This window comes from Scyliorhinus torazame, chromosome 18 (assembly GCF_047496885.1).
Source record: "Scyliorhinus torazame isolate Kashiwa2021f chromosome 18, sScyTor2.1, whole genome shotgun sequence".
NCBI lineage: Eukaryota > Metazoa > Chordata > Chondrichthyes > Carcharhiniformes > Scyliorhinidae > Scyliorhinus > Scyliorhinus torazame.
This window is the reverse complement of record NC_092724.1, coordinates 104,863,194-104,889,628: the sequence shown is the minus strand read 5'-3', so window position 1 is coordinate 104,889,628 and position 26,435 is coordinate 104,863,194. Positions and strand designations below refer to the sequence as shown.

General features: G+C 46.1%; 1 long non-coding RNA gene across 1 annotated transcript in view; it reads left to right on the top strand.

The window, feature by feature from the left end:
• Positions 1 to 25,910, top strand: part of LOC140394836 (uncharacterized) — a 710,765-nt gene extending 684,855 nt beyond the window's left edge. Inside the window, exon 4 of the long non-coding RNA XR_011936029.1 lies at positions 25,671 to 25,910. This is a non-coding gene — a long non-coding RNA (uncharacterized lncRNA). The remainder of the gene's footprint in view (positions 1 to 25,670) is intronic.
• Positions 25,911 to 26,435: the final 525 nt, after the last annotated feature.

The window sequence follows — 26,435 nt, the reverse complement described above, 5'->3', positions numbered from 1 at the left end:
CCTCCCTTAAGATGCTTCTTAAAGCCTAGATCTTTGACAAAGGTTTTAGTCCCCTGTCTTAAAACCTCCTTAAATAAAAGCAAGATACTGTGGATTCTGGAAATCTGAAATAAAAATAGAAAATGCTGGATAAACTTTGCAGGTCTGGCAGCAAATGTGGGGAGAGATATAGAGTTAATATTTTGAGTCCATATGACACTCCTACAGAACTGACAAGACTGCTATTAGCACTTTCTTCAGTCCCTAATGCCACCATTAATATCCCCTTTGTCTTATGCCCATGGCATCTTTGTCAATCTCTCCTTAGCTCCGACCTACCCTTGGCCTTCTGTTCTGCCCCACCCCTCTTTGACTATATAATTCATTGCATTTCTCTCCCTCTTCAGTTGCGTAGAAGGGTCCCATGGATTCGAAACATTAACTCTGTTTTTCTCTCCACAGATGCTGCCAGATTTTATTTCATATCTGCTTATGTAGCTCAATGTCAGAGTTTGTTTGACAATTCTACTGTGAAGTACCTTGGGATGGTTTACTTCATTTGGAGAGGCAGTGTCATAGTGGTATTGTCGCTGGACTTGTAATCCAGAGACCCAGAGTCATGCTCTGAGGACCCGGGTTCGAATCCCACAATGGCAGATGGTGGAATTTGTATTCATTAAAATTCAATAAAAATCTGGAATTAAAAGTCTAACGGTGACCATGAAACCATTGTCACTTGTTCTAAAAACCCATCTGGTTCACTAATGTCCTTTAACGAAGGAAACCTGTTGTCCTTGCCCGGTTTGGCCTACGCGTGACTCCAGATGCACAGCAATGTGGTTGACACTTAAATGCCCTCGGCGATGGGCAATAAATGCTGGTCCAGCCAGCGACACACACATCCCATGAACAAATGTTTTAAAAGCTGTTCAATAAATACATACCAGTATTGTTTTGGAGGTTTTTCAGCACTCCCATGATGAACTGGGCTGGTGTCACCAATTTTGTGAAAGGTAGCCCGTCAGTGTATCATCCCAATGCAGAACACCAAAAACACCTCACTATTGTTTTGACCCTTTTTGACTCAGATTTATCCCAAGAATTAATGTACTCAGGTCTCAACAGGTGGAACTGGTTTAGCTATGTCTGTGCTAAAGTGTGTGAAGTTAGAAGAAAAATGCAAGCTCTCGGCCAATTTTGCTTCAGAAAGCTGATAGCTTAATACTCAGTAAAGTTGTTCTTTCTATCTTTTCTGTCTTGAGCATCACGGTGCAACCGCAAACAACAATTTAAATTTCAAAGCAATTGGCAGTGTTAAGAACGTGCCAGTGCCCGTAAAAATTCAAATGCTGACCTCTCTTTTTGCTGTCTGCACTTTCCTTTACACTGCTGATTGGTACAATGTGTAGCTCCACCTATAAAACCCAAAGCCTCCAAAGTGTTTACAAATGAAATCATTCTACATTGAAAGTTGTTGGCTACGCTCAGCTTGGCCCTGTTATTTTGTACTCCACGTATCTGCTTCACCTTAAGATCTGATTGCACTGTCCTGATCGTTACATAAAACATGTTGAAGTTTGTTGTTGACTGCGCAAAATATCGACCGCTACTTTGATTAAAAAAACAATCAATCAGCTCTGTTGCCACAGTCAGCCAGTTAATTATGGACACACATCGCAGAACTGTAGAATCTTTACAGTGCAGAAGGGAGGCCATTTGGGCCATCGAGTCTGCACTGGCTCGCTGAAAGAACATTCTACCGCATACCATTCCCCTGCCTTATTCCCCATAACCTTGCACATTATTTCTTTTCAAATAGTAATCCAATTCCCCTTCGAATACCTTGATCAAACAGACTTTCCCCCACCACCCTCTCAGGAAGGCCATTCTAGACTCCAACCACGCTCTGGGTGAGGAAATGTTTCCTCACATCACTTTTGCTCCTTTTGCCAATGATCTTGAATCGGTGCCCTCTAGTTCTTAATGGTGTCTTGAGTGGAGACAGTTTCTCACTATTTGTCAAAACCCCTCAGGATCTTGATTGCCTCTATCAAGTCTCCACGCAGCTTTCTTTTGATCAAATATTGGTTAGCTCGGAAAGGGCTCAATACTGGGCAGCCCATACTTAAATTAAGGCTGCCCTCCTTATTGTACCTGGGACTGGGAGTAGGAGATTGGGCTGTGAATGCTGGAAACCAAGTAATGTGCAGCCTGCATTTTACTGGGTCTCAACGCTGAGCTGAAGCAAATGTTTGGGCTGTAACTTTCCACTTCTGCACCTGCCATCCACGGTTTTCATCCTGTTAAAAATTGATGCATGGAAGATTTTGGGCTGGCGAGTGCAGAGGTAGAAAATGCCAGCATTAATGTTTTGAACCTCTCGTGACATTGCAAAGATTCTGCTTAGCTTTGAGAAGTATCCAGCAGGCAGTTTACTGGTTATATTCCAGATTCCTAACACACCTTTCCAAAATCACATTCAAAGAGTTGGTTTCACTTTTTCGGCCAAAATTTAACCGGGCTGTTAATGTTAGTTTATTAATCTAAATGCTTAGATGTTAATCAAATGTGGCTGCAGACTTACTGCAAGTAGAGCTGATTCACAGCCACCACTTTGGAAACTTCTGGGGCGCGATTCTCCACTCCTACGCCGGTTGGGAGAATCGCCTGGACCGCCAAAATTTCCCGGGACGCCGGTCCGACGCCCTCCCGCGATTCTCTCAAGCGGCGGGAACGGCCCAGTCGGGTTTCACGGGCCGCAGGCCGGAGAATCGCCGGAGACACCGAAAATGGCGATTCTCCGGCACCCCCGCTATTCTCAGGCCCGGATGGGCCTAGCGGCCGGGCCAAAATGGTGGGTTCCCCCCGGCGCCGTCCACGCCTGGGGCGAAATTATGTTGCCCCGCCAGCTGGCGCGGAAATGACATCCCCGGGCGGCTCATGCGCGGGAGCGTCAGCGGTCGCTGATAGTTTCCCACGCATGCGCAGTGGAGGGAGTCTCTTCCGCCTCCGCCATGGTGGAGACCGTGGCGGAGGCGGAAGGGAAAGAGTGCCCCCACGGCACAGGCCCGCCCATGGATCGGTGGGTCCCAATCGCGGGCCAGGCCACCGTGGAGGCACCCCCCGGGGCCAGATCGCCCCGTGACCCCCCCAGGACCTCGGAGCCCGCCCACGCTGCCTTGTCCCGCCGTTCAAAAGGTGGTTTAATCCACGCCGGCGGGACAGGCAATTTATCGGCGAGACTTCGGCCCATCCGGGCTGGAGAATCGAGCGGGGGGGGGGGGGCCCGCCAACCGGCGCGGCCCGATTCCCGCCCCCGCCGAATATCCGGTGCCGGAGACTTTGGCAACCGGCAGGGGCGGGATTCACGGCAGCCCCCGGCGATTCTCCAACCCGGCGGGGGGTCGGAGAATGACGCCCCTGGTTGCTGCAGTTGTGAACGGTGCGTGAACGCTGGGGGGCGGGCGGCCTGTGGGGGGGCGAGGGGGGATCCTGCACCGGGGGGCACCTCAAATGTGGGGTGGCCTGCGATCGGTGCCCACCAATCGTCGGGCCGTCCTCTCTGAGGGAGGACCTCCTTCCTTCAGCGGCCCCGCAAGATCCTTCAGACATCTTCTTGCGGGGCAGACTTAGAGAGGACGGCAACCACGCATGCGCGGGTTGGCGCCGGCCAACCCGCACATGCGCGGATGACGCCCGTTATGCGGCGCCGGCCGCGTCATCTATGCGACGCCGCCTTTAGCTATGAGGAGCGGTTGAATAAACTCGGTTTGTTCTCACTGGAACGAAGGAGGTTGAGGGGAGACCTGATAGAGGTCTACAAAATTATGAGGGGCATAGACAGAGTGGATAGTCAGAGGCTTTTCCCCAGGGTAGAGGGGTCAATTACTAGGGGGCATAGGTTTAAGGTGAGAGGGGCAAGGCTTAGAGTAGATGTACGAGGCAAGTTTTTTACGCAGAGGGTAGTGGGTGCCTGGAACTCGCTACCGGAGGAGGTGGTGGAAGCAGGGACGATAGTGACATTTAAGAGGCATCTTGACAAATACATGAATAGGATGGGAATAGAGGGATACGGACCCAGCAAGTGTAGAAGATTGTAGTTTAGTCGGGCAGCATGGTCGGCAGGGGCTTGGAGGGCCGAAGGGCCTGTTCCTGTGCTGTACATTTCTTTGTTCTTTGTTCTTTGTTCTTTACGTGGGCGACAAGGCCTGACGCGTGTAGATGACGCGGCCCCGATCCTGGCCCATTGTCAGGGCCTGAATCGGTCGGGATCGGGGCCGTTTCGCGCCATCGTGAACCTCGACGGCGTTCACGACGGCGCGGCCACTTCGGTGCGGGAGTGGAGAATCCCGCCCCTGGTTTCCCAAATAATGTGTGTGAGTAAAGCAGATGACAGTTCATTTCTTCTTGACGGCATAAATAATGTTAAAAGAAGGCTGGGCAAATGCTTGAAGATGAGGAACCCACAGGGTTATGGATAAAACACAATGATGTGGGACAACATATAACCGCTCTTTCAATAAGCCAGCACCGATATGATGGGCTGAATGACTTCCTTCTGTACTGTAACCCTCCATGATTCTATGGTTTTGAAGAACTAGGAAGTGCTCTGCAGGTCCTGGCCAATATGTATTCTTCAAACATCCCTCAGAAACCAGCTTACCCAACAATGGGGTGGGCGTGGCCAAGCTCAATCAGAGGCGCACTAGGTGCTGCCACTCCTCAGAAGCCTAACCCCACTGCAGGAGAAGCAGGGGAAAAGGATACATGCACCATAGCCTTTGGCACCCTCCCTCACACGCTGCCTCGCTCAGGGCAGAGGCCTCACCCAGGGCAGAGGCCTCATCAGTGACACAATCAGCTAGCCCATCCCCCTGGACCACAAACTGTCTCCAAGCCCTGCTTGTGCACTACGTCCCTATTCCCATCCAGCCTGCCCCTAGACAGGTTGTCACACCCTGTGTGTCACACCCAGGACCCACATCACACTGCAGCTACGCTCCCAGCAGATGCCCACTTCCCTGCCTCACCCCCATCTGTACGACCTGCCTGCACACAAGCCTCTACGCATGGAGGCGATTGGTGGCACACAGTGATCCTCTCCACTACGCACCCAGGTACCTCCCTGTTGGTGGGATAACATATGGCCCACCCAATGAGGACGCCCACAGTGGACCCCATTGGGGAAACAGGACAGGGGCCGCAGAGGCTATCACTGGCATGGGTTGCAGCAGCCACCAGTAGCCCTGTTGACAGGGACGGTTGGTGAGAATAAAGGCTCCCCGGTGACACTCACTGATGGAGTCAGGGGCGCAGAGTGGAAGGCACCATATCAGGGGGAACGGCGGAAGGGTGAGAGCGGATTTGGGAGGAACATATGGAAGGTAGAGCTGAAGTGAAACACAGGGTCACTATGTTGCCTGGTGGATTTGGATGGGAAAGGGAATGCTCATCTTGCGAACATGTCTACTCGTCCACCCCCCCCCCCCCCCTGCAGAGAATGAATTTCGGAGTACAAGCTGCCAAGCTCGCTCTCTACCTGGCCGCGGCTGCCGTTGCGGACGCATGAGGCTGGAGGCACAGGAGAGCAGGAGCCAACCGGTGTGGCTTGAGTGCTGGCCATCCGGCAGGCCGAGAAGGAGGTGCGAAGTTGACGGCACATCAAGGCACGTGTATCACATCGGCTTCTGTCCTTCGAGGAGCTGCCGGACCGCTGTACTGCCAAAGACTTTGACTAACCAGGGAGAGACCGTGCGCCACTTGTGCCAGGTGATGGTGCACCTCGCACTATGGGGGTATGAAGGGTGATACCACTCTTTGCGACTGTCAAAGTGAAAAGTGATGGTCGCCCTGAACTTTTACGCCTCTGTGTTGTTTCCAGGGGCTGAGCAGTGACCTATCTGGGATTTCGCAGACATCCGCACATAAATGTATCTGCGGTGCGACGGATGCCCTATGTGCCTGAGCAGCAGACTATATAAACTTCAGTCTGGACATTGCTCACTGAACATTACCTTATATATGGCTCCCTGGGGGTGGAGCTGGAGGCGGAGTCCCCCAGGGTCCCAAACCCGGTATTAAAGGGATCATTACATTAAAGGTGCAGTAATCAATCATCACAAATACCATTGGTGTAAGGGAACTTCAAAATTAGTCAAAGAAAGAAGCTTAGTAGATTGGAATGAACAAAATAATAGGACATAAAATAAGCGAATCCGCAAGTCACTCTGGTTTTTACCCATGGCATTAAAGTAAATAGACGAGGAATTGCAGATGAATTAGTCCTAATTTTCTGAAGCTCACTACAACAGCATCAATTTGCACTTACATGGTGAAAATAAATGTCCCAAGGCACTTGACTGGAGCATTGTTAAACAAAGTTTGACACTGAGCTCCATAAGGTGATATTAGGGTAATTGAAAGAAGTTGATTGCGAGGCGCGTCTTAATGGAGGAAAAGGAAATAGAGAGTCAGAAACATTTAGAGAGAGAATTCTTAACTCCAAAGCTTAAACTCTTGGCAGATGAAAGCATGGCTGCTGAAGTGAATAAAATCAGTAACAGACTATAAAAATAGGGAAGTCTTGCAAAAAGGATACAAGTTACTAGTTGGACCACACCTGGAATACTGAGAAGTTTTGGTCCCCTTATTAAAGGAAAGAAAGATTGGCATTGGAGGCAGTCCAGAGAAGGTTCACTAGCTTGGTTCGGCTATGGAGGGATTTTCTTATGAGGAGAGGTTGAGTAGATTGGGCCTGTAATTGGAATTTTAAAGAATGAGAGGCAACCTTATTGAGACATATAGGATTCCCAGGGGGCTTGACAGGGTAGATGTTGGAGGTTGTTTCCCCCTGTGAGAGAGTCTAGCACCAGAGGGCATTATCTCAGAGTAAGGGAATTAAGCTCAGAGATGAGGAGGAATTTCTTCTCTCAGAGGGTATCTGTGGAATTCCATCCAACAGAGAGCTGTAGAGGCTGGGACGTTAAGTATGTCCAAGGCTGAGAAAGACAGATGTTTAATCAGTAAGGGAATCAAGTGTTATGGGAAAGTGTAGTTGAGCATTATCACATCAAATTTCAGACTCAGCAGGCCGAATGGCCTACTTCTGCACTTACGTCTTATGGTCTTGAAGACCTGAATTGGAGGAGCACGGATATGTTGGAAGATTGTAGGGCTGGAGCAGAAACGAGGCGAGATAGAGTACTTTTATCACAGTCATACAGAATATTGCTTGTAACTTTGGTTGGATCGCTTTCAGCACTGTAGGTGGGCTGAAAGACAATTGCAGGGATTCAAACATGGAGTTCTGAAAAAGATGGGGACAGATATGCAAGGCGACAGCAGATTCAAAACATTTGGAGAGGAAAGGGAGGTTGGAACTGGGACAGCGGTTTGCACAGCAGGTCATTTTTGAGGAGAATTGTGATGAAAGTAGATTTGAAGGAGCCGAGGTCAATAGCCGAGGAGAGAAAACAGTTCAACATATCAATTAACCAGAATGTCCCCGGGGAGATACTCAGGGAGTCCGGTAGTAATAGCTTTGTTGAGATTTTTGGAAGCAGTTTCAACAGCACTTCGGGTTGGGGGCAGGTTCAAGGGAAATGCCGATTCGGGGGAACCATAGATTTGAGCCAGGGAAGTGGGATGGAAATTTTCGGAAATGGGAGGAGAAAGGAATTAGGACACTAAAAGATTTGTTTTTTGGGGGTTGTTTTGTGGGATTGAAGGAGCTGGGAGCGAAGTATGGGCTGGAGCAGGGGGAAATATTTAGATACATGCAGGTTCGAGACTTTGCCAGAAAGGAGATACAGAGCTTCTCAGTAGAGCCGGCTTCCACATTGCTGGAGGAGGTGCTGACGACAGGGGGACTGGAGAAGGGGGTAGTATCGGCGGTCTACGGGACTATTTTGGAGGAGGAGAAGGCGTCGCTAGAAGGGATCAAGGCAAAGTGGGAGGAAGAGTTAGGAGAGGATATGGAGGAGGGGTTCTGGTGTGAGGTGCTCCGGAGGGTGAACACCTCCACCTGGAGGATTACTGGAAGGAGGTGTTTAGGGTAATCTCAAAATAGTGCACGTGAAACTTGACCCGGGCCCTCGAGAGGCCATATTCAGGGTGTCGGACCAGCTGGGGTTGGAAACGGGCGCAAAGGCAGGTGTTGTAGCCTTCACCTCGTTGATTGCCCGAAGGTGGATCCTGTTAGGGTGGAAATCAACCTCTCCACCCTGTGCCCTGGCGTGGTGGGGGTACCTGCTGGAATTCTTGACGCTTGAAAAGGTCAAATTTGAACTGAGGGGAAGGATGGAGGGATTCTACAATTCATGGGCGTTTTTCATTATGCACTTTCGAGAATTGGATCACATCGAACATTAGGGGGGTTGGGGGCTGGGCGGGTTGGGGGAGGGGGAACTGTATGTGTTAATGGTGACTATGTGTGATTCCTGATTCCTCTTTGTCATTTGTTTATGTTAACATGCGGGCTAATGTTTGGGGGTTTGGTAGGAGGATGGGATTGTTATTATTGATATGGAAACGAGGACAATCAGGAACGATAAAATGGATGTGAGAAAGTAGCATAATTAAAGAACTCCCCAAATCTTAGAAAAATTGATTATCTTGTATTTTTCTTATATACAGTAGCTGATGCCTTATATTTGGCATCTGTACCTGAATAATGTATTAACAAAAATGACGACCATGGTGGAAAAAATTCATCTTCACTCTAACTCTTGTGCCTGCAATATTTTCCCTATTGTAGTCAACGTTTCCATGCTGTCAGCAGTTATTCAACTCATTGGAAGCTCAGAAAATAATTAATTATTGCAATAAAGTGTTTCAAGAATTTACTTTAAAGGTTACTTTGCAATTATCCAGATCCTCTCGACCACTATTACCAGTGAGCTGTGAATGTTGTATTGCAAACTGTCTAATGTCATAATAAATGTCAAAGAATAGGGAAAAATGGTTTATATTTTTAACCTGCGTCACTCCTGTAATGCATACGTGGGCTTTCATACAGACTCGGACACACATTAGAAGGAAGGTGTTTATGCCAACATTGTACAACTTCAAGAAGCTTTTTTTTGGGAGGCAGGTGGAGGAGTTGGTGGTACGTCTGTTCAAAAAAACTTTTTGAGAGAAGTGTAAAAATTGTCAACAAAATTGGAATATGAGAAGTACACATCCAAGAAAAAGAAACATTGATACAAAGTGTTCCAATTCCAATTCATTTAGGTACGAAAACTCTAATTGGCAGGTTCTGCAATTTAAAACATGATGCCCTGACTCTCTCGCACTAAGTCTGTTGATGCAAAGCTTGGCATTGAAGTAAGAGGCTTTTGGGATTGGAAAGTTGTCTCCTTGATATACAGCAGGTGCTGCAAAATTGCCTGTGGGATGTGGGCTCAAAGATCTCTTTGGAATTCTTCAATGATTTAGCCAGGTGAAGCTTGTCTAGACAATTTTACATCCCAAACAATTTGCACATGTCTAGAGGAGAAGAGATCACAAAGTTTTGTGGGGTATCAGCATGGTGGTAGTTCTTATCAGAGGATTATGAAATAAACTTGGAAACCCTTATTATATTTTATTGTTTCAATGAAAAGGAAGTTACCTGTCTAGACTCACTTAAACTGTTGCGTAAAACATTTTTTGCTCAGTGCAAATCTTTTATCCCCTTGTTTGCACTTAATTCTTATCTGAATATGCACTTTCCTACAGCTGCTATTTCTTTCCCAATTAAGTTGTGAACCATTAGTTGAAATGTCAACTTGGTTCGATGATCACCGCCTCACCTGAGTCACAACGTTATGAGTTCAAACACATGATAGAACTGGTCCACATACTCTAGGCTTAAGATGTGGAGATGCCGGCATTGGACTGGGGTGAGCACAGTAAGAAGTCTTACAACACCAGGTTAAAGTCCAACAGGTTTGTTTCGATGTCACTTATCAGTTTATCGAAACAAACTTGTTGGACTTTAACCTGGTGTTGTAAGACTTCTTTCTAGGCTTAAGTGCAGCGATGAAGAAAAGATTCATTGGTGAGCTGTTGTATTTTCAATCAAATTTCAAACTGATACCACCCCCATCTCTTAAAGGTGAATGTAAAAGATCCGACAGTTCCTTTTGAAGAAGAGTTTTCCCAATGTCCTTTCCAACATTCATCCTTCAACCAACCCAATAAAAGCATGTCAACTGGGCATTCACCTTGTTGATATTTGTTGGAGTTTGGTTTGTGCAAATTGGCAAATGTGCATACCTGTCTGACATCAGTGATTGCTTCTCAGAAGTGTTTAATCATCTCTGAAGTACTTTTGAAATATCCGGCAGGTGCAAAAAGCACGACATAGGTGCAACTCTGTTCTTTCTCTCCTGTCCCACTTGTACATTTGAGGCAACACCTTTATAGAACTGTTTCAATTATATTAAGCATTGGGATCTTCAGTAAATTAGATAGTGCACTTATTTGTCAGTGTCTCGCCTACCTGTATTAATTGTAAAGGGGCACCAGGTAAATGCAGAAGGATATATTATAATTAACTCTTGCTAAAAGGACAATTTATCAATGTCATAAAATGCACAAAGACTGTGAAACAAAGTATTACCAAAAGGTAATACGGTAGCTATGTTAGCTATCTTAGGGACGGCACGGTAGCACAATGATTAGCACTGTTGCTTCACAGCACCAGGGACCCGGGTTCGATTCCCGGCTTGGGTTACTGACTGTGCGGAGCCTGCACAATCACCCCATGTCTGCGTGGGTTTCCTCCGGGAGCTCCGGATTCCTCCTACAGTCCATAGATGTGCGGGTTAGGTGGATTGGTCACGCTAAAATACCCCACAGTGTCCAAAAGTTAGGTGGGGTTGCTAGGTTGTGGGGATAGGGTGGAGGTGTGCTCTTTCAGGGGCCGGTGGAGACTCAATGGGCCGAATGGCCTTCTCCTGCACTGTAAACTCTAGAAAACAATATAGGATCAATAGGCCATTCATCACCACAAATATAATTTATTAAAATAATCATGGCTTCTTTGTTATTTGTTCAAGGGTTGTGGGTGTTACTGGCTGGGCCAGCATTTATTGCCCATCCCTATTTTCCCTTGGGAAGATGGTAGTGAGCTACTTCTTGAACTGCTGCAGACCATGGGGTGTAGGTACACCCACAGTGCTGTTAGGGAAGGTGTTCCAACATTTTGACCCAGAGACAGTGAAGGAAAGCTGATATATTTCCAAGTCAGAATGGTGAGTGGCTTACAGGGAACCTCCAGAAGGTGGTGGTGTTCCCAGGTATCTGCTGCCCTTGGCCTACTAGATGGTATTGGTATAGATTTGGAAGGTGCTGTATAAGGAGCCTTTATGAGTTCCTGCAGTCCATCTTGTAGATGGTACACGTTGCTGCCACTGTGAGTCAATAATGTTTGTGGATGGAGTGCCAATTAAGCAGGCTGCTTTGTCCTTGATTGTACCCACCCTTGAGACCAATATTTTGATTTCCTCACTGAATGAAATACTGTTGTTAACAGACTAGAGTATGTTGATTGACCCAGCAACCAACGCTTTTCAGGGAAGAGAGTGCCAGATTTCCACCAGCATTTATCTGAAGAAAATGTTTCCTGACTTCAGCCCTGAATGAGTTGAGAGTCTATGATTGTGGCCCCTTGTTATCGATTCTCTGACTGGAGGAGATAGTTTCCTTCTGTCTACCCTATTCAGTCCATTTATAATTTTAGACATCTCAATTAAATCACACCTCAACCTTCTGAACTCAAGGGAACATGAGCCCAATTTATACAACTCAGCCTCACAATTCAACCCTTCAATCCCTCACAGAATTCTGGTGAATCTGCAATATACCCCTTTCAAGGCCTTCCTGAGGCATGATGCCAATAAGGCATTGGTCCAGATGAGGTCTGACCCAAAGTTCTCAACAATGAAAACATAAATTCCTTGCCTGTGCATTCCAGCTTTTTTGAGATTCCAAAAATTCCAAAATTCTGTTCTTCTTTTTCATGATATTTTGTACCTGCTTTTTGTGACTTGTGTTCACAGACTCCCAAAACACTTTGCTCCTTTACAGTTCAACTAGACCATCATCATGGGGAAAATATTCTCATTTGTCTCTGTTTGAATCTAAAGTGGATGATTTTACACTTCCTCACACTGAACTTCATCTGTCATAGTTTTGCGCATTCACTTAATCTGTCAATCTCTCTTTTTAATGTCCTGCATCTATAATTTACTGTCCCTCGTAACTTGGACCTGGGTTTTTGTGGGATGAGGCAGACCCTAGAGGACTTTAAAATGGTGGGCGGGACCCAGTTTTAGGACTCCTACACCATTCTCCCTAACAGCAATGCTTACGTGCCTGCACTCCTGCTCTTACTGGCTTCATTGTGAGTTGGGCTGGTTTCGCTAAACAGCTGGCTTGTCATGCAGAACAATGCCAGCAGCACGGGTTCCATTCCTGTACCGGCCTCCCTGAACAGGCTCTGGAATGGGGCGATTAGGGGCTTTTCATTGAAGCCAATTTGTGACAATAAGCGATTATTATGTAATGTCATAATCTGAAGTGATGTAAATGTCCAGGAACATTTTAAAATGATTTTAAAAACTTAAGTAGCAGTCAATTAGAGGGAAAAAAAGGTCTTATCCTAGATAGCTTTGATTGACAGGCCATTTGGTATAGTCTAAATAAAATTTAGCCATTTCTTTTACCATTGAAATAGATTTGGGGGCAGCATGGTAGCATTGTGGATAGCACAATTGCTTCACAGCTCCAGGGTCCCAGGTTCGATTCCGGCTTGGGTCACTGTCTGTGCGGAGTCTGCACATCCTCCCCGTGTATGCGTGGGTTTCCTGCGGGTGCTCCGGTTTCCTCCCACTGTCCAAAGATGTGCAGATTAGGTGTATTGGCCATGATAAATTGCCCTTAGTGTCCAAAATTGCCCTTAATGTTGGGTGGGGTTACTGGGTTATGGGGATAGGGTGGAGGTGTTGACCTTGGGTAGGGTGCTCTTTCCAAGTGCCGGTGCAGGCTCGATGGACCGAATGGCCTCCTTCTGCACTGTAAATTCTATGATATTGCAAATTCTATGATATTCCATTGGCTTTGAGCTAGATCATAGAATTTACAGTGCAGAAGGAGGCCTTTCGGCCCATCAAGTCTGCACCGGCCCTTACAAAGAGCACCCTACTGAAGCCCACATATCTACCCTATCCCTGTAATCCAGTAACCCCCACTTAACATTTTTTGGACACTAAGGGCAATTTAGCATGGCCAATCCACCTAACCCGCACATCTTTGGACTGTGGGAGGAAACCGGAGCACCCGGAGGAAACACACGCAGACACGGGGAGATCGTGCAGACTCCGCACAGACAGTGACCCAGCCGGGAATTGAACCTCGGACCCTGGAGCTGTGAAGCAACTGTGCTAACCACTATGCTGCCATGCTGCCCACGATAGATGGTTTATTATAAAAGCTGTGGTCATCAATAATGCTCTGCCAAGTTTGGTCAGGTGGGCAGTACATTGGCACATGACATTTAACCCTGAAAAGTATGGGATGATGCACTTTGGGAGGACTAACAAGGCAAGGGAATAAATAATGAATGATAGCACACTAGTATGTCCAGAAATCCAGAGGGACCTTGGGGTGCATGTCCAAAGTTCTCTGAAGGCAGCAGGACAAGTAGATAAGTTGGTTAAGAAGGCATATGGGATTCTTGCCTTTTTTAGCCAAATTACAGAATATAAGAGCAGGGAGGTTATGATGGAGCTAAATAAAATGCGCGTTAGGGCACAGCTAGAGTACTATGTGCAGTTCTAGTTGCCACACTATAGGAAAGATTTGATTGCACTAGATGGGCAGTTCGGTAGCATAGTGGTTAGCACTATGGCTTCACAGTGCCAGGGTCCCAGGTTCGATTTCTGGCTTGAGTCATTGTCTGTGTGGAGTCTGCACGTTCTCCCCGTGTGGCATGGGTTTCTTCCGGGTGCCCCAGTGTCCTCCCACAAGTCCCAAATGATGAGCTATTAGGTAATTTGGACATTCTGAATTCTCCCTCCATGTACCCGAACAGGCGCCGGAGTGCGGCGACTAAGGACTTTTCACAGTAACTTCATTGCAGTGTTACTGTGAGCCTACTTGTGACAATAATAAAAATTATTATTATTATTAAGAAAGGGTGTGGATGAGATTCACCTGCACAATGGGCTGGTTTAGCACAGTGGGCTAAGACAGCTGGCTTCTAATGCAGAACAAGACCAGCAGCGCGGGTTCAATTCCCTTTCCAGCCTCCCCGAAAAGGCGCCGGAATGTGGCGACTAAGGGCTTTTCACAGTAGCTTCATTGACACCTACTTGTGACAATAAGCAATTATTATTATTATTTTGCCTGGATTGGAGTATTTCTGGTGTGAAGTGAGTCTGGTTAGGCTGGGATTGTTTCCTTAGAGCAGAGAAGGCTGAGGGAGGGCCTCATCTGTGGTGATAACATGGTTTTGTTGTAATTCACTGACTGACCACCAGGAGTCTCATTAGTATATAAGTGAATGATAGAGTCAGGTGACCTGAGACTGACTGGAGAGCTGGAAGAGAGAGGTTGCTTGTGCATGTTAATACTGTTATTCATCTGTTGTTTTGTATATATTTGACCCACAGTTAGTGTTAACAAATCGTTTATAGCTTTAGCTACAAGTGTTCTTGTAATATAAATCAGGCCATCTGACAAGAACATTACATCATCGAAGTGTGCAGAATTCTGATGCATATTAATAGGGTAGATAGGAAGGGACTTAGTTGAGGGGTCACTAACCAATGGGCATGGATTTAAGGTAAGGGGCAGGAGATTTGAGGAAAACATTTTTACCTAGTGGGTGGTGGGAATCTGGAACGAACTGCCTAAAAGGGTGGTCGAGGCAGGTGCGCTCACAACATTTAAGAAGCATTTAGATGAGAATTTGAAAACCAAAAGATACAATGCTATGGACCAGGTGCTGTAAAATGGGATTAGAATAGATAGGTATTTGAAGGACTTTCTATGTCCTGGCTCAAAAAGCTCTCCGGGGCGCAGTTTCAGAATTCCGCCCTCCCTTAGCATTTCACTCTTTGCCTTCCCAATTAATATTGGGGAGATTGAAATCCCCTCCCATTATTACCCTATTATTTTTACACTTCTATGAGATTTGTCTGCATATCTGCTCTTCAATCTCTCCCGAACTACATGGGGATCTATAGTATACTCCCAGCAAAGGCCCGTTTTTGATTTGATGTTCCACCCATATGGCCTCAGTTGAAGAGCCTGCTAAGAAATCATCCCTTGGATATACAACTCTATTTATTCATCTTAGTCTCAGATGTATAGAATGAAAAGTGAAGGACTCAGTGCAGACTTCTGCAGAACAACATTTATCACATCCTGCCAATCAAAAAAGGATCCCATTATTGTCATTTATCCATTTACGGAATGTGGGCGTTTCTGGCTAGGCCAGCATTTATTGCCCATCCATCGTTACCCTTCAGAAGATAGTGGTGAGCTGCCTTCTTGAACTGATGCAGTCTCTGAGATGTATGTATACCTACAATGCTGGTAGGGAGGGAGTTCCAGGAATTTGACCCAGCGACAGTGAAGGAACTGCAATATGTTTCTAAGTCAGGATGATGATGACCTGGAAGGGAAACTCCAGGTGCTGGTGTTCCCTGATATCTGCTTCTCTTGTCCTTCTAGACAGTAGTGGTTGTGGGTTTGGGAGGCGCGGCCTAAGGAACATTGGTGAGTGCTGCAGTGCAATGTGTACCAGTGCAGATGGTACACATTGCTGTCACTGTATGTCAGTGGTGGGGGGAGTGAATGTGTATTGAAGAGGTAGGAATCAAACAGGCTGCTTTATCCTGGATGGTGTTGAGCTTCTTGAGTGTTGTTGGAACTACACTAATCCAGGCAAGGAGGTGAGTTACTCACCACAGGATACCTAGCCTTTGATCTGATTTGGTAGCCACAGTATTTATATCGCTAGTGTAGTGCAGTTTCTGGTCAGAATGTTGATTGTGGGGGATTCAGCGATGGTAATGCCATTGAATGTAAAGGGGCGATGGTTAGATCCTCTCTTATTGAAGATGGTTATTACCTGGCACTTGTGTGGTGCGAATGTTACCTGCCATATGTCAGATCAAGCTTGGATATTATCCAGGTCTTGCTGCGTTTGGGGATGAACTGCTTCAGTATCTGAGGAGTCACAAATTGTCCTGAACATTGTGTAGTCACCTGTAGAATCCTCACTTCTGACCTTATGATAGAAGGAAGATCTCTTACTCCCTGTCTCTTACCTCCTAACCAACTATCAATTCATGTTCCAAAGTTATCTCAATTTGGTACACTTTCACTATTGCTAATAATCTCTTCTGTAGAACTGTACCAATGCCTTCTGGAAACATGTACAGGAAACATTCATAGACTCTCATCTATCTAATATGCCAGTGACCACCCCTAAACATATAATTAAACTAGATGATGGAAAACATTTACACTCCACAAACCCTTGCTTACATTCTTTGAGCAGCTCAGTGTTAATAAAAATGTATGGATATTTTTATTTGCCAGCAGTGTTTTTCTGTTATATTTCTGAAAAGGTTTGCGGGAGAATAAAATGCAATCACTAAAGAAAGACTTTGGACTGATAAGATCTGTGGCACTTACAATATCCTCTCAAAATGAGATTTGTGCATCTGAATGGCCACATGGGATAAAGTGGTTAACATTTGGGAAAATCAAAAAAAAAGCTTTGATAATTATGAATACACGCTATTGTTCACCAACCCTGGTGATGTTCTTTACGATAGTTGACTGGGCTGGTGCCAAACCATCATGAACTCTCAATAACTACAGAACTCACTGGGTTCAGAACTTGCCCAGCCATAGTTGGGATGCAATAATTCTACATTCTTTTTTTAAAGTTAATTGAAAGTATATGGATGGTTTTGTTTTACATGTTTTCAATTATATGTTCACGGAAGATGGGTAACACTTAGGAATGGAACTTTTTATTTCAGTATGTATCAAATACTTTCAGGCCAAATGTTATCATGCTTAAATGCATATTAGAAAATTCTCTAATGCGTCCTTGGAAGACATCTCAGTCCCAGCCTAATAAGAACATATCCATTGCACTATTAAAGAGATTTCTCAGCATGCGTCAAAAGTACATAAACTTCTCCGAATTTGACAAGTGGGTGACATTCTTGCTTTTCCAACAACATCATCATGTTGTACATACTAAGGGGGGTAGATGAAGTGAGAGATCTTGGCATACAAGTACACAGGTCCCTAAAGACAGCTGTTCAAGTAGACAAGGTTTTAAAGAAAGCATATGGAATGCCCTCCTTTATTGGCAGAGGTATAGAACATAAAAGTAAGGATATATTGTTGAAATTGTATAAAACACTGGTGAGACCATAACTGGAGTATTGTGTGCAGTTCTGGTCACCACATTACAGGAAGGACATAATTGCTCTGGAGAAGAATGTGGCCAGGGCTAGAAAAGTGGAGCTATGAGGAGAGTTGGACAGGTTGGAGTTATTTTCTGTGGAACAAAGAAGACTGAGGGGTAACTTCATTGAGCTGTACAAAATTATGAGGGTAAGAGATAGAACAAAGAAAAGTACAGCACAGGAACAGGCCCTTTGGCCGTCCAAGCCCGTGCCGATCATGCTGCCCGTCTAAACTAAAACCTTCTACACTTCCGTGGTCCGCATCCCTCTATTCCCATCCTATTCATGTATTTGTCAAGATGCCCCTTAAATGTCACTATCGTCCCTGCTTCCACCACCTCCTCCGGCAGCGAGTTCCAGGCACCCACTACCCTTTGTGTAAAAAACGTGCCTCGTACATCTCCTCTAAACCTTGCCCCTCGCACCTTAAACCTATGCCCCCTAGTAATTGACCCCTCTACCCTGGGGAAAAGCCTCTGACTATCCACTCTGTCTATGCCCCTCATAATTTTGTAGACCTCTATCAGGTCACCCCTCAACCTCCATCGTTCCAGTGAGAACAAACCGAGTTTATTCAACCGCTCCTCATAGCTAATGACTTCCATACCAGGCAACATTCTAGTAAATCTCTTCTGCACCCTCTCTAAAGCCTCCACATCCTTCTGGTAGTGTGGCAACCAGAATTGAATGCTATACTCCAAGGGTGGCCTAAATAAGGTTCTATACAGCTGCGACATGACTTGCCAATTATTATACTCAGTGCCCCGGCCAATGAAGGCAAGCATGCCGTATGCCTTCTTGACTACCTTCTCCACCTGTGTTGCCCCTTTCAGTGACCTGTGGACCTGTACACCTAGATCTCTCTGACTTTCAATACTCTTGAGGGTTCTACCATTCACTGTATATTCCCTACCTGCATTAGACCTTCCAAAATGCATTGCCTCACATTTGTCCGGATTAAACTCCATCTGCCATCTCTCTGCCCAAGTCTCCAAATGATCTAAATCCTGCTGTATCCTCTGACAGTCCTCATCGCTATCTGCAATTCCACCAACCTTTGTGTCGTCTGCAACTTACTAATCAGACCAGTTACATTTTCCTCCAAATCATTTATATATACTATGAACAGCAAAGGTCCCAGCACTGATCCCTGTGGAACACCACTAGTCACAGCCCTCCAATTAGAAAAGCACCCTTCCATTGCTACTCTCTGCCTTCTATGACCTAGCCAGTTCTGTATCCACCTTGCCAGCTCACCCCTGATCCCATGTGACTTCACCTTTTGTACCAGTCTACCATGAGGGACCTTGTCAAAGGCCTTACTGAAGTCCATATAGACAACATCCACTGCCCTACCTGCATCAATCATCTTTGTGACCTCTTCGAAAAGCTCTATCAAGTTAGTGAGACACGACCTCCCCTTCACAAAACCATGCTGCCTCTCACTAATACGTCCATTTGCTTCCAAATGGGAGTAGATCTTGTCTCGAAGAATTCTCTCCATTAATTTCCCTACCACTGACGTAAGGCTCACCGGCCTGTAGTTCCCTGGATTATCCTTGCAGAGTGGACAGAATGAAATTGTTTTCCTTCGTGGGGAATTCTAGAACTTGGGAACATAGATTCAAGATAAGTGGCAGAAGGTGTAGAGGGCAGGGTCGCTGCTGAGTTGGTGGCGGAGGCAGAAATCCTGAACTCTTTTAAAAAGTATCTGGGTCAGCACCTTAAGAGCTGTCAGCTACAGGACTATGGACAGGGTGCGCGAAGGTGAGATTAGATAGGGCACCTGGGTGACCTCAGACTGGCATGGATAAGGTGGGCCGAATGGCCTCCTTCTGTGCTGTAACTTTCCTATGGTTCTATCTGGTCTCCTTAAACAAATTGGCCAAATTAAGGGCAACCTTTGTTGTGAATCTGTGCCCATGCATTGAGACTATCCAGCATTTCACCAACAGACAGAATGCATTCACCCCATTAGTCAGGGCTAATTTTAAAACATGGTCAAAGAAGTGAAAAACCAATGTTAAACCTACATCTAGTCACTGAAAAGATGAGCATTCTATAATTACCCTAGCCTAATCGTTCCTTTTTTTTCCAGCCGCTTCATCAAAGTTTTTGAAATTAGCTTTTACACTAAAAAGTTCTTGAACACTTCCCTCCTCTGATCCGTTAAGCCTCCTTTTCTGGCATTATCTGCTGTACCTTCTCAACCAGTAAAAACGTAAGAGAACAAGCAGTCTCAAGGTAATTGTCATGCACAGAAGAGCCGACTGAGACAATCATTCATAAGTAATTGGGTGTTTGTACTCACTATGAGGAAACAAATAAAAAAAAGTAACTCAATGGGTGGAAACTCATGTTTTGTTTCTACATATTTCTTCAGATTGCTAATTGGAGCCGTGATTAATTGGTTGGTTGATACTGAATCAGGCTGAAGTTTATATTGACGGAACAAACCAGGCATTGGATTAAAGGAAGATTGTGGATTAGCAACATTTGTAATAATCTTCAACGAGGATTAGTTTTCTCACTGTGTAGCTATGCAATGTTTTCCTTTTTCAGCAGCACTCGTGAAAGTTGTTGGCCCTTGAGAACTAATTGTCAGTGTTAAGTTACAACATTCTTAAATGACAAAATATGACCTCATCTTATCACCGATTCATTTAGTGTACCTGTACTGGCCAAATGTACAAGAGTTTAGCATTAAATTGGATACATGAGTAAGAGGGTGGATTACAAAGAGGGAGGTCTTTGTGCCAAAGGTTGACCGTTCAACACACAAGCTTCTTGGACAAGGTTTTGCTATCACTATGGCGCAAGATAAATAGAAAACACTGCAATCGGATTAAGATGAAAGCTAATTAAATGCACATGTCTGAATTTTAGGGCAAAATCTTACGCTACTCCCAACGTGGATTCTAAGGTGAGGGTGAATGGATGGGATTCTCCCTCCCTGGTACCTACCCGCTGGCACTATTTCATGCTTGGGCAGGCAGGGCCTCAGGTGAGAATCCCACCCCTTCACCTATTAAGGCCCCTAAGTGGCCATCTAATGGTCACCTACGAGCCTTTTCCTGCCTGCCTCAATTTTTAGGCTGGCAGGGGCAGGTGCGAATATGTGACAAACTGACAAAAAAGCTTTTTTGCCATCTCAGCTGGGAAGGTTCATGGAAGGGGGGGTTCGCTTCGCACTGAAGGCCCCTTCAGAGTTGGGGGCGACCTCCCCTCCAGGAATTGGAACTCTGGGAACCCAACCCCCCCCCCCCTCCCCCAAACCCTGGCCTACGCCCTCATTGCTTTGATCACCCTCCTCCCAACCCTCCCCGCCACTGCCTCCCCCCAGGACGTCCCCTACCCTCTCACTCCCGGGACTTCCTTTCCAACACTCCCGGCCGGTACTTAGTTCCAGGCAGTGCACTGCCGTACCGCTTCTGGCCACTGCAGCGCTGTGCCTGGCTGAGTTGGGAGAGCTGTTGGCCAGTCTGGTTGCCTGATAGCTCTCCTGCGTTGGACTTCCTTCCAAGGGCAGATGGCAATGCCACCGACTGCCGATCAACGCTCGAGTGAGCATTAAACAGCGGTGGGAGTTAGAGAGTCGCCAGCTGCACGTTAGGCGCCGGCTCTTGGGGCGCTTACCATCCTTAAAATCCAAACCTTAGACTCATTTAAAGTAAAATTCTAGATTCAGAAGCCTATATAATGGCAGGAGATTATGATGTTGTAGATAATGTGTGACCAACTGATACCCTATGCGCTGCATGCAGCTCTTCAGTGTAGTTTCCTTTTTAACTTCAGATGAAACACAAATCTGCAGGAGTTTTTAACGCACTCTAATAATGCTATTTAACCTTCTTGTTTGACTGCTCATCATACTCTAATGAGCTCAAGACTGTAAATGCTGGCTCGTTGGTAGAACAGAAGCTTCTAATGTTTTTGTTCTAGTTGGCTGAGCTATGGGAAACCGATTGCCCATAGGAGCCTACATTAGCTCACACCCATAATGGCTTGTTCTTTTATTAAAAGAAGGGTGAATTGAAAGAATTTTGTGCGTTTTTTAATTTTGCTGTGGTATCTACATCACTAGTTGAAAGAAAATGCTCAGAACCTGACACATAAAACATGCACTTCTCTTCACAAACTGTGCAAACACGTGCTTCAACAGGAGGGTGTGTGATGGGATGGAAGCAGAGAGAATTGGTGAGGTAAAGGTTAAAACAAAACATGGCAATAAATTAATCTATGCAAAGCAATTGACAAGATCAGTGGGAAGAAATGCTAATGCTACGTTCTTCAGGAGCCCTTAAATGATGGAGCCCTTAAAATGCACAGAAATAGAGAATGCAGTGTCGTTAATATTTATGACTAGCTGGAGACTGCACAAGACCTGCTCTTGGAACAGTCTGTAAATTAATATGTTGGCAACAAATCTTGAAGTCAGGCACGTTCCTCTCCTCTTAAATGTGTTCAGGCATTTCAAATCAAATGTAATCAAGCTATGTGGGAATTGGAAATTGACTGTGCGCAATAACTGAACCGACAAAGTCAGCGGACGTGAAGCTGAAATCAAGGCTTTAATTTAGTTCTGAGCAGCAGAGAAAATGTGCAGGCGAGTTGTCCGAGCTGCAAGGAGAATCACCGGGTTGTAAAATATTAATTTGTGATTCCTGTTGGAATAACTTCAGACATGAAGAACATGCTTCCTTTTTACTACTGTACTTCAGCAAAGATAACATTAGGTAAAAAATGTCAACCCGGGGGTGGGGACAATTCCAGGTGATGTTCATTTGCTGTGAATCACAGATGTTATATAAGCCATAGGCATCGTAGATTGACTTTTGCTTCAATCTTCAGACGCACACAAAGCATATAATAGACTGATACTAACAGCATTCTGAGATTTAAAATGTTTTTAAATGAATTTTACTTAAAATCAACCAATGTTATGACCCTTTTTATGCATTTCGTCTTGAGATTTAAAAACTGAAAGTAGACACCAAGATATGTAAATGGTGTACCAGAAGGCCCACTGCAGTGATAGAATTTTGGGGAGACCGAATTTCCATCCGCCTGCATATCTTCACCCAGTACCAAACCCCAACCTAGGGATTCTTCCAAAGTGCAAGGGACTTGGATTTAACTTAAACATTTCTGTGTGATTTTGGATGCGTTTGGCAGGGTGTTTCTCGACGGCCGGGTTGGCGAGATCGTGGCCCGTTTTTAATAGCACTTAGCGCTGGAAATAAGCCCCACGGGATTCTTGCTATTACTGGCTGTCTTGCCGTCTGAGTCTCCGGACGCATGCCTCAGCGCCTTGCCGTTAACAAGAGAGAGCTGCTTTTAAACGTTCCCTCACCACAAACGTCCAGTCAACACACAGTCAACAAGCATGGGAGAGTACAGACCTGCTCCTCTCTTTGGGGAAGCCAATCTGGCCAGGATTCTCAACGCCATCACTATGAGACAGAACATCCTGTTGCCCTGAGGGGGTCGGAGGATCAACAGCAGGGTCACCAATGCCACCTGGGAGGCAGTGGTCGTGACTGTCAGTGCAGGCAACAAGACCAGGAGGACCACCATTCAATGTCAGAAAAAGACCAACGACCTCACCGAGCTGCCAGGGTAAGTTATCACCTAGCTCCTGGCATCAGTTCCACCTGCCAGCCCTCAAGTTCCCAACCCGCCGCTCCCCAACTCCCCACACCCAAATCACTGGCTGACACCTCGCACCCTCGCCATATCCAATCTTCATGCGTGTTCTTCAGCATCCACCAGCACCTGCTTTGAGGAACGGTCCTAGGAAATCGTGGAGTTGATCGAGGAGAGATCAGTCACCAACAGTGAGGTTGACCTGTGCTGTAGAAGTGAGCATCCAGTGCTCCTTCACCCAGATAACCTGTCTCAAGTGAGTTGTTCATGTCAGACAAAATATCCTTCCCTCTCACTGACCACATGTCCATTGTCTAGCAGGATCCCCATCTGATGAGGCCGGTCCATCTGGAGTCATTCCCACCCCAACCCAACCAAGAGACCACCTCAGAAGAGACCACCATTGAGGCATCAAAGCTATCAACCCTACCTTGCACCAGCTCAGAGCCTCACACCTCGGTGGGCAACATTAGTGGACAGGCTTCTGGGGCGCAATCTAGTGAGCACCACACAGTTGCTGATGCACATCAGATGGAGGCAGGAACATTCAAGAGAGTCAGCAGTCGGAGGTCTACTGGATAACCAGGACTCAGTTGGATCCCAGTCAGATGCTGAGGCTTTGGACAAGGTTCTCCCGGAGCTGATGTGGATGATCGGACACAGCCATTGACATTCAGGAGGATATGTCAGTGACATTCCAGTGAGTGCATAGTCAATTGGAGAAGTCCCAAAGGCTACAGGAATAGGAGATGATGCTGATGATGCGTGTCACCGAGGCCAACACTGCTAGGGTGGCGACTGCAGCTTGGAGAACGTTGTCCGGGTCTTGAATTGTGGTGCTCAAGGCATGCCTCAGTCTGTGGAGACCATGGCTGAGGATGTCCCATTCACTGAGGGACATGACCCAGACACAGGTGGAAATTGCCAAGGCACTGCAGTGCATGGCCAGTCACTGAGGAGCACCACTGAGGGCGTCAACACCACGGAACAGGCAATGGGGAGCCGGCAGGACTGGCAGAGCCAGAAGACTCAGAGGACTCTGGAGCTCACTCCAGCTGCTCCTCCATACCAGAAAGACCCCGACGGCCCAATGGGCACCATCAGGGAGGAGGCGGTGCTGGAGGCCAACCCGGGGCCTGCCACCAAGGAGATGATGATGGTCTCTAGCTCTTCCAAATACCCCTTCCTGCCACAGCAGGCAGAACAGTGTGGCACAGCAATGCCAGTTACACCGGTAAGTTGGCAGCAGCTGTAGTTGCCCCTGTTATGGGCATCCACAATATTTAAAGATACCTTGAAGGCCTCACAGATGAAAAGCCACTCACACCCCTGGCCCGGTGCGACACCTGACCTGGAACCCTTCTGGCCCCCCGACCAAACTCAACCCTGTCATAATATACATCAGTACATTATGGTGCAATCACATACACCCACTGATGGACATGCAGTAGGACCAACCAGCATACATAACACCGCAGCCAATCACCAGTGAGAGCACAAGCTCTATAAAGACAGGGGACAGGAGAGTTCCCGTTCATTCTAGCAGCAGCCAGCTCAGAGCACAGAGCTCACAGCCTGCAACACAGACATTCACCATGTGCTGAGTGCCTCACCATAGCTAGTGATAGGAAAGGGTCCACAGTTAAGCTGGTATTGCTTATACCCACGTTTACAGTATGTTACCATAGTTGAACAGTTAATAAAATAGCGTTACACCACTTCCAGCATTGTTGGCTTGTTTGTGAACCAGAACACCCAACACGACAAACCCCACTAAGGGTATCCCCCCCTCACACCCGAGCACTGGGGCAGCAGCCGGAAAATGGAAACTCACCTCCTCAGTTCCCTTCATTGCGTCAACATCACCTTTTTAAAAAGGAGTACTAAACAACACCCACATGATGTCTCGCTGGGGTGCCAGTTAATACCCGGGAGGCCGTTGCATTCAACTTTGATCTCATGAATAATATGGAAATTAATGCAAATAAGGATTAATGATATGCTCGCCATTTTGGGGCATGATCCGGAACTCTCCAGCAGGAGCGGGCCGGTGAGGTAGCAAAAACTGATTTGTGCCAGATTTAGGCCTATCTCGGTATTTAACCGATCAGGCCAGATCCATGCCGGGCGCAACACGGTGTTTAAATCGCGTCCATAGTTTATGTATCTTCTCAGGTGAAGATACTTGTCCATAAGGTGACTTGAATTTTCAATGAATTTTCACCTGCAATAAAGCAAACAATAGAGTCAATACGCAGTCCCACCTCCTACCTGGCCTCTGTTCTACCAGCTGCCCAGTTGTAGACAAGACAGTCTGACTTTCCATTATCCAATTAAATTTTGTATTGTATAATTATGCCACATGAGTCTACTCATTGCATAACGTGGGTTTGGAACCTAGGGCTGCTTGCGTGGTGTTAGGACGGTGAGGGGAACACAAAGGTTGTCGTACTGATTAAGTATAAACAAAAAGGTTAACTTCTTCCGAGGAAGTGATGGTGTATTTTTCCATGAGGAAATGCTGAACTGCCCAATAATTTTTGTACGCGTTTTACTCTGCAGGTCGGCTTAATTTTAATGAATGTTGTTGAGCGGAATAATTCAAAGTGGAGCAACCGAAAGAACCAAATCCCAGCCCTAGCAAGTTGAATGGAGTGACCAGAAATGAGGGTGTGGACCAGAATGCTGATCCAGGTCATCAGAACACAGAAATTGGCAACCCCAGGAGTGACTGTATGACCACCGAAATGAAAGATCTATCTCTACAGCCAGACCAGCCACTGCCACCTCTCACGGAACGGAAGAACGGTAAGCTGCGTTTTTTTGTTGTATGGAGAAAGGCATAAGGGTGGCATTGAATAACAGTTATTAGCCAATGAGTGAATAAGCTAACCCAAATTCGTCTTAAATTTTTTCAGTGCAGAGTGAAATATTGTTCAATAGTCCAAGCAACAATAGTGTGGACCAAATACCTTGCTCATCCTAAAAATTCAATGAAATGGAAGGTTCCTATCCACTATTCTCCAAAATATCTACAACATATCTGACGGAACTCGGGAAGCTTCATTTTCAACAGCACCAATCCAAAGAAACTGGAGTCCCCTTCAGTTTCAGAATCAATTTTGGTTAAAACAATAATGCTCTGTGTTCATACTGACACAGTCCTCTGCAATGGTTATTTGCTTTCATTCTGAAATTAAAAGTTGTCAGGTTTTTTTAAGGCAACTGTACTCAGTTGCCAACTGTTAGTTCTGTCAGGATACATATCTGGTCTACTATATTTGCAACTAATTGAATCTAACTTACTGAGTTGATTAGAAAATCTTG